Here is an 8,428-nt window from a genome sequence, read left to right as displayed (position 1 = left end):
TGTGAAATAAAATCATTTCAAAAAATACAAAGGCATAATCCTAACAAACGTTGAATTAGCAACATTGTATGTCAAAAGCAAAATAAACAAATAAATGTTTTGTTATTATTTCTGATAAATTGATCTCAAGAATTTTTTTTTTTCATTTAGACACTCAATTTATTCATTGAATATTTTTTGAAGGGCCGGTCATAGAACTATTTTGAAAAGCCGTCGCGGGCCGGATGAAATGGCTTCACGGGCCGGATCCGGCCCGCGGGCCGGACGTTGGGCAGGCCTGGGTTAGAGCAATTCCATGTCAAATAGGGAATCGGTTGTACCCGTATTTACTATCCAGGTTACTATACTACACTGAAAAAATATTATGTTTCCGGTTATGAGCAATGTAATGAGCTTATATCTGTAAGCCCATACATCCAATTGAAATGTGGTCAAAGACAAACTTATGGGAAATTGGACGAGCTTTCCGGTACAAATATTTTCAAGACTGAAAAATCAAGTTTGTCATATAGAAATTGCCAAAAACCATCAAAAAACCTATTTTTTCAACATTTTTATTTTTAAAACCGCTGTAACTTCACAAGGATTGGACTTAGGACAATGGTCAATATGGAGACTTTTATGTAAAATTGTCTGGAGAATCGACTCTCATGTTCGGTTTTTGAAAATTTTGATGTTTAGAGCACTTTTGAAAACAACAGTTTAAGTGAATGATTTTTGTATTTTTTTAGGTGAGTTGCTCCATCCTGCATTTTTCGTGAGTCTTTTTGTAACATTTTAGGCCATTTTCACAAAAATTTTGAACGAAAAAAAATCGTGGGCTCACCTTCAAATTTGACTTTAAAACTTAAAAATCAAAATATCTCATGAAAGTGCAGTGTTTTTTTCTTTCAGTGTATTTTTTTCGGAAAGCCCGTCAAATTTCCTACAAGTTTGTCTTTGACCACTTTTTGGTACGATGCAACGGCTTCAAGATACAGCAATATTTAAGTTACGAAATACAAAAATATTTAAAACACTTACGCCCTTCTCAAATGTCAGTATCGAGTGTAACTGGCTCCATATACACAAAAATGGCTTATATAAGCGTAGGATAACATGTCTAAAAAGTTTCATTGAAATCGGAGAGGGTCAAGAAAAAAGTACCTAAAAAATTCCGGTTTTGGGCTGGAATTGCTCGTTATAGGGATATATCATTTGATTAATAGAATATAATATCATATTTGTAAGGGAAAAATCATCTGGTAAATAATGATTAATGAAAACGAATGATCTCACCAAGTTAGGATTCTACTGCTCAAGCTGTATTCAAACGTATAAAAAAATATCACTTGATTCGCAATTCGAGACTTCTGGACTTGATCAGCTAATGACGGACGGTAAATTCTAGCTGCTGTAAGAGCATCTGGGACAGGAGCGATGGCATCTTCATGATTACAACCAACTGATGAACTGGCGTTCCTGCCCCTCTTGCTTTTTCAATTTGGTCTCGAGCATATTTGGCAATCACTGGTACTTGCCATCACCAAAAATGTGGACCAAATTGTCGTAGTTTAACACGAATGGAAGTAAATCGTATTAAGGGAATTCATCGGGAAATGCAAGAGCTGTCACAATTTTTAGCACCGTAAAATTTTCACATCTACTTCGATCCGATGAGGACTACTCAGAAAAAAAGAAACACGTTTTTTTTTGCAGATTTTAAAATTAACTTTTTTTTTTTCAAAACATGAATTCCCCCAAAATCCGTATTTTTTAATTTTTGTTTTTTTTAATATGTTTTAGGGGACAAAAAAACTGCAACTTTTGAGCCATAGAGAAGTAACAATAAAAATATTTGCGTCGAGTTATATATTTTTGAAACAAAAATAGAAATTTTAATCAATAAAATGAAACAGTTATGAGATTTATGTACTTTTCGAAAAAATATTTGGAAATTTTTTGAATCAAGACTTACAAAGGGCCAAATATTCATAATGCTTAAAATGCTTTTTATCAAATCTACGAATTCTTTATAATTGATTTTCACGTTGAAAATGAGAATATTTCAATTTAGTTTTAGTTTTAGTTACTGTAAATGAAATGTTTTATGATACCTTTAGTCAAAATGAAAAATGTCTGGAAAAAGAACTAGCAACAAAGCAAAAATCTCAAAACACTCAACAAAAGTGTAATAACCCAAGATGATGATAGACTCCCTCGACAAATATAGCAATAAACAGCGCTGGATCAGTTGACATACTGACACAATACATCTTTATAACAGTTTCTCTTGCCTTCTGGAAACAAAATCGGAAGAGATGATAGCGAAGTGTATCCGGTAGACACAGTGGCCCATCCCGGGCCATTTGATAAACCCTCCAACAGCTACAATGTGCACCGCAATCATAACTCTTATAACGCTCATAAACTTTGACCGAAAAAAAAAGAAAATCGTCTTTTTTGTTTTTAGGATTGCTCATGTATTTAAAATTAAGTTAAATAAGCAATTAAAATTGAAATTTGAGAAGAAAACTGAAAATTTTCAGAACTAATATTGTTAGTTTAAAATTTCAGCAAAAAAAAAATTAAATCTAGCCATCCCAACACTATCAAAACTTGTCAATGCTAAGCTTCCGAAAAAATGGTCAATTGTTGGTCTTCAGTATCAATAACTCTTTTGGACTTAAATGTTTGCTCGGGGGTGGTGGAACCCACACACATTCAGTTTGTGGATGGCCAACGCACTCGTGAAGCAAATAAAAAATATTTATCTGGCGGCGAGACTTGAGAAGACACCGACCGAAGTTTTCCGGGATTTTCTGAACGACTGCCGCATTTCTCTTTGGAAGTGGAAAGTGCGGGAGGAATGTTTGGTTGGGCCAATCGATTTGGACTGCGGCTGCCGTTAAAAAGATAAACTTGAACCGTTCTACGGGGACGAATTAATAAGTCGTAAACTATTTTCCGTCCCGGTGGAGTGTTTATTTATGTCTGACGCTGGAAATGATCTTTCGTGGGGGTACGACTGAATTCCTTGCAGTAGGAATGCTAGAGCTGTGCAATGGATCAATCATACTTCACAAGATTATTTTGTGTGTGGAGGTAGCTGCAAACCTGTTAAAATTTAAAAAAACTGAAAAGATATTTTGAATTATTTTTTATTTAAACTTGAAATTAAATTTTTAAAATAAAAAAAATGTTCCATGAAGTTTTTTTATTTAACTTTTTATCGTAATAGTTTAATTCCCAAAATATTTATTTTTAAATTTTTAATTTTTTTGTATGTTTTAGGGGAATAAAAAAGACATCCTCTAAGCCGTAGTGCGTGATGGTGCAAAATCTTGTTTATTAGAAAATATCCTAAAGAAGGAAAAAAAAAAATAAAACCATTTTGTGAAGCAAAATAGAATTTGCAATCGAAAAATACATTTTTTTTTAAATAAATTGTACCGTTTCCAAATTAAACCTTTTTTAGGTTTCAATTTTGGATTTATTGTTTTTTGCTTTTTAAAAATACTTCTTGAAAGAAAGGCAATCTGAATTTTTGAAAAGCTTTTTCCATGGAACTTTCGGAATATTAGTTTCTGAGATACAGCCTCACAAAGAGTTCAATGTAAATGATTTTTTTCTAACTGTACTTAATAAGCCTGAAATTATCAACTGATGATATCTTTTAAACTATTGATTCCATTTTCTTACTATTTCAATTACAGTTTTAATTTAATTTTTGAGTGATAAATTTTCAATTTGATTTTATTGGTGACTAATCAAAATACATAAAAAAATGTTTTGGAACAAGTGCCCTAAACCGGGTTGACATTGGTAGGATTTTAATGTATTTTTAGAATATTTTTCAACTGGTAAGGTTTTTCTCAAGACTATTATTTTTAAAACATGTAATGGGATAGGCCACACGAGGTCTATGGACCATTTTTGAAAAAAAGTTTTCCAATAGAGTCCAATAAAGTTTTGGTAAAATTGTGAAAAAGTCAGAATTTCGCCATAAATTCGTTAAAACTAGTTTTGTTTATAAAATTATCGATATTGAATTCGAAGCACGAATGAAAAGTTTTCACATTTCATGTAAAAAAATTTCTACTGTAATCTATTGAAAATAAGTGTGAAGATTTTTAAAATTTTATTTCAAAAACACATAATATTTATTATTTGCAAACTTATTTTACCTTTCCCTAGTGGAAAATTGTCCAAAGAATCGGAAAATGCTTTCCGTTTTACGATTTGAAATGATATTCATTGAGAAAATCATGGCACTTGAGAATATTGAAATAATGATATTGATCAACATTTTCTTAATTATAGTACTGCCCATGTTCGCATAAATGTCCCATATGCAAAAACAGCAAGCTGAGAAAAACGCATTTGAAGTTTGTCCCATACATAAGGTTACGTGTTAAGTTTTCGCGAAAAAACTGGATTTTCTCCTGATTTCTAGAACAAAGTACTGGATGTTATAGGCTCTTTTGAAAGAGCACAAGATTTTGAACCAAACTGCATCAATAACTCGAAATCGATGAAAATGCATATGGGACATTTATGCGATCAGGGGCAGAGTAGTGCTTTTTGAAAAAAATACGAAAATAAAAAACTTACGATTTTTTTATATGGAAAACAATAAAATATTTTTTATCCTTTTTAAAAAAATCACTTTTCGAAAATCGGCCTTTGTCATGTAGGGGAAATATACCCTTTCTAATCAAACACCTATCTTCGTCATATGGAGAGTTTGATGCTCGATTAAAGCTCCAAAATACTATTTAGGCTGTAAACTTACCAGCAACAGCATTGCCTCGAGTAAGCACGCAAATGTATGCCACTTACTGGCCAAAAAGATCAAATTTAATGCACTTTTGATCATAATTTCTATTTTGCGAGACCATTTCTCATCATTTTGGTGGCACACACATCCACACGCAAGATCAGAGGTTAACTGCTTAACGAAAGTCGCCATCAATATCTTTTTACTTGCGCTAACGATTTCAAAGCGCTTAAGATATAAAATTGCTTCCAACTACCGGCAACATGTTCTTTTGCACATTAGTTAGTCACTCACTTGAAAAATAATCCCGAAAAATGTAAATAATTAGCAAGCACCATCAAAAAAACAAACGCGCTAAGTCTTCTGACGTTTGAATTTTGAATACCCATTCCAATCGAAGGCTGAAGAAAACCGAGCGAGGAGCGAAGGCAAATAAAGAACAAAGGGTGGCCACCAACACCACCAACATACTGGTGCAGCGCATGTTGGAGTGAGCAAGTGCTGCCAGGAAACTTTCGCTATAAATGCTATTTTTCGTGAGTGTTCGCTTAAAATTTCAACGATTTTGGCAGCACTAAGCAGACCAAAAAGAGCGCAGAACTAAGCTGAAAATAGATAAATGGGCGAGGCCTACTGCACTCGACTGATTAGAATGCACTTTTGAAATATTTTTTTTAAATGCTTGTAAAAGGAATAGCATAACTTTTAATAAAAGTGAAAATAAACAGAAATGTTCACAAAAAGTTGCTCTACTCGTTGGTGTACTTGGTTTTAGTGAATTTCAAGGAACAATCCAGATTATCCAGCATCATTCAAACACGACCGCTTATTAGGCTTAAAATGGGCACATTTCCCCTACACGGAATTGGTGCAAAATTTTATCGATATGGTGGTTGCCGTTTTTTGAAACTTCTAACTTCAAATAGCAATAACTCGATAACGATTCAACCAAATGTCTTCAAATTTCAAAAAATATATTCTAATGCCCTGAAAATAGTTAAACACAAAGTTTAAGAGTGTGCTAATACCAACCTTTGAAATTTTTGCCGATTTACATGTATGTAACCACTTAAGAATTTGATAAGCTACTGAAATCTATTACCTTTTTATTTTGCTCTACTCAAAAAACAGGTCAATAAAGGCTAACAACGTGTTTAGAGTCAGTGGCAAATATTACTCGGTTCCTCTTCCTGGTATATTTCCCAATTTCAAAACAAACCAATTTCAACCAAAATTTGCGTTCACTGCGGGACCTCTCGATACTATTTCAACAAAAAAAATCTTCCTCTGACAGCTCAGTTCCACGATTGCACGAAAAATCTGACTCAAGGCACGTGTGGCGTCATAGGTCCCCCGGGAAATGCGATACCGTTTCCCGCCGGCTTTGTGGTGGTGGGTGTGCCACGTGACGTAGATTTTCAGTTTTGCGCTGTTTTCCCTGATCGGGTGCGGGTGATGGCGCCGTAATTGAAGCAAGATAAATTATGTGGCGCTTTTTGTTGTTGTTTGTACGGTGAATCTGTGAAACATTCCCTCCTACTGTTGCGTGTTTGATTTTTTGGAATTGAGGTTAGTCTTTAAAATCGCCAATTTGATGCGTTGAGTCATATTCGATGAACCTGCAGCGATTGTCGGAAACTGATTGCTAATTGAAAATTCTTGTGAACGGGACTGATTGAGTCACCTTTCCCAGAATGGTTTCAGGATCAACATTTCCAATTACCATCCTTCCAAGCATCCCTTTAAGTTCATTAGGCTTAATTCCAGCCACCGCTTCGCTAATCTCTGGCCAACCCAGCTTTACCGGAATAGACTTTTAGGATGATTAACGGCTATTTGTGGACGGCGCACATAATTTATGACCGGTGTGGAATCACGTTTCGTAGGTCGTTCAATCGATACGGACACGACCAACCGTTTATTATATCCCGAGCCCCGAACTCAATTGGTGACCACCGTGCTGGCTCGCCTCTTCCCGGATTGTGGTAAGGGCCAGCGGTATTCCACTTGGGTTATGGCGAGGTCACGGGGTTGGTCCAGGACTGACAGAAATTATCTGTGTCCAGCTGAGTGATGAGGTGGAAATGAGCGATTAAAATGGGAAACCACGCGGCGACCACACAATTTGTAGCAAAATGTTAACCTGCAGAATTTTTTTTTGAAGGACAATGACATAACAAAATATTTTTCTGTAATGAAGTTTGGTTGAACTTGGTTGCCGAAGTCCCAAGTTATAATTACAAATGTTTATGGTAGTCGGACTTGTACGTGTGTCAAACGCGTTCTGACCTGAAATCCCTTTGGCCAGTTGTCGCACTACATCAATTTTCAGGGTGTTTCAAGATAGCACGTCATGATCGTAGTATCTTTTATATGAAAAGTGACAACAATGCACGGAGTTTTTTCGGTTTTTATTGAACATCACAGGATTGAAATCTAATTTTGGGGATCTACGAAGGTCAAAAGGTAGGGCATTGTAAGCTGCACAAAATGGCGCTCTTAATTCAATTTGTCCAAAATGCACGTGCAACAAGTTAGCACGACAGTGACAAACTAAGATATGACAATATCACGCTCAATTTTCACATGTATTTAATAATTTATTCATTTTGTTCCATAAATCTTAAAGCCAACTCCAAAAATAATCACCTTCAGCCCATCGCTTCCTCGCATCTTATTGCACCTTCCGTCAGCACCTAGTTTATCGTTATGACTCGATTTGAATTTTAAGTGGCTTCGGAATTCAATTGTTCAACTTCCCCCCATAACTATACAGAACTTTTTGTTTCTTTTCAAAGAACTTGGAGCAACTCTTGGCGAAGGATTTCCGGAGAATCGAGGGAAACCAAAACAACCACCCAACCTGCACGGAAATCCACTTCAAACTGCATTTGGCACCTGGTGCTGAAACGCCGGCCAATCGTTACGGAGCTTAAGGTGAAGAAAGGGGGAAAAGTTTTATTATAGCAGCCAATTGGTGCCACAAGTGCTCTTACTTTCGGTATAGTTTCTTTTCCAGGTTTTTTTTTGTCTTGAGACTTTTGAATTGCTTTTTCAAGGGCCGATTTAAGGGATATTCTGGGTTCAGGAAGTATTTCTTAAAGCTGTTGGAATATTTTTAGACTATTGAGCTAGGGGACCATCCATAAACCACGTGGACACTTTTTTGGAAATCTCAACCCCCCCCTCTTCGTGGACAATTGTCCATACAAAAAAATCTTTATTGTATGGAGCGTGGACAATCGTAAACCCACCCCCCCCCCCCCTCTAAAGTGTCCACGTGGTTTATGGATGGTCCCTAGTCAGAAATGCTTTTTTATGGAAATGAATTGCAGACATATGTGTACGTTAGAGTAATTAAAAAAAAACTTGGTCAAATAATTAAAAAACTATAAAGTTAAGACAAATTCCTTTGTTAAATAAAACTTCACTCAGCAAAGTTAAATGTCTCGGGTGAGTTTTCTAAAAGCCGTAAGAGCCACCGTGACCTATGACATTGATTTTCGTTTTTCTCCAAAATTAGACAAAATTTCATTTATTTTTAGTTTGAGGCACTTTAAGGACGTGTAGATGAACAATCTTAAGCATTTTTGATATTGGTTTTTCGTAAGTAGGTCGAATACCGATGCAAAAAGGACTTTGTTTACCAATGGCTCTTACGGCATTTTG

Source organism: Culex pipiens, chromosome 3 (genome assembly GCF_016801865.2).
Source record: "Culex pipiens pallens isolate TS chromosome 3, TS_CPP_V2, whole genome shotgun sequence".
Taxonomy (NCBI): Eukaryota; Metazoa; Arthropoda; class Insecta; order Diptera; family Culicidae; genus Culex; species Culex pipiens.
This window is presented reverse-complemented; position numbering follows the sequence as displayed.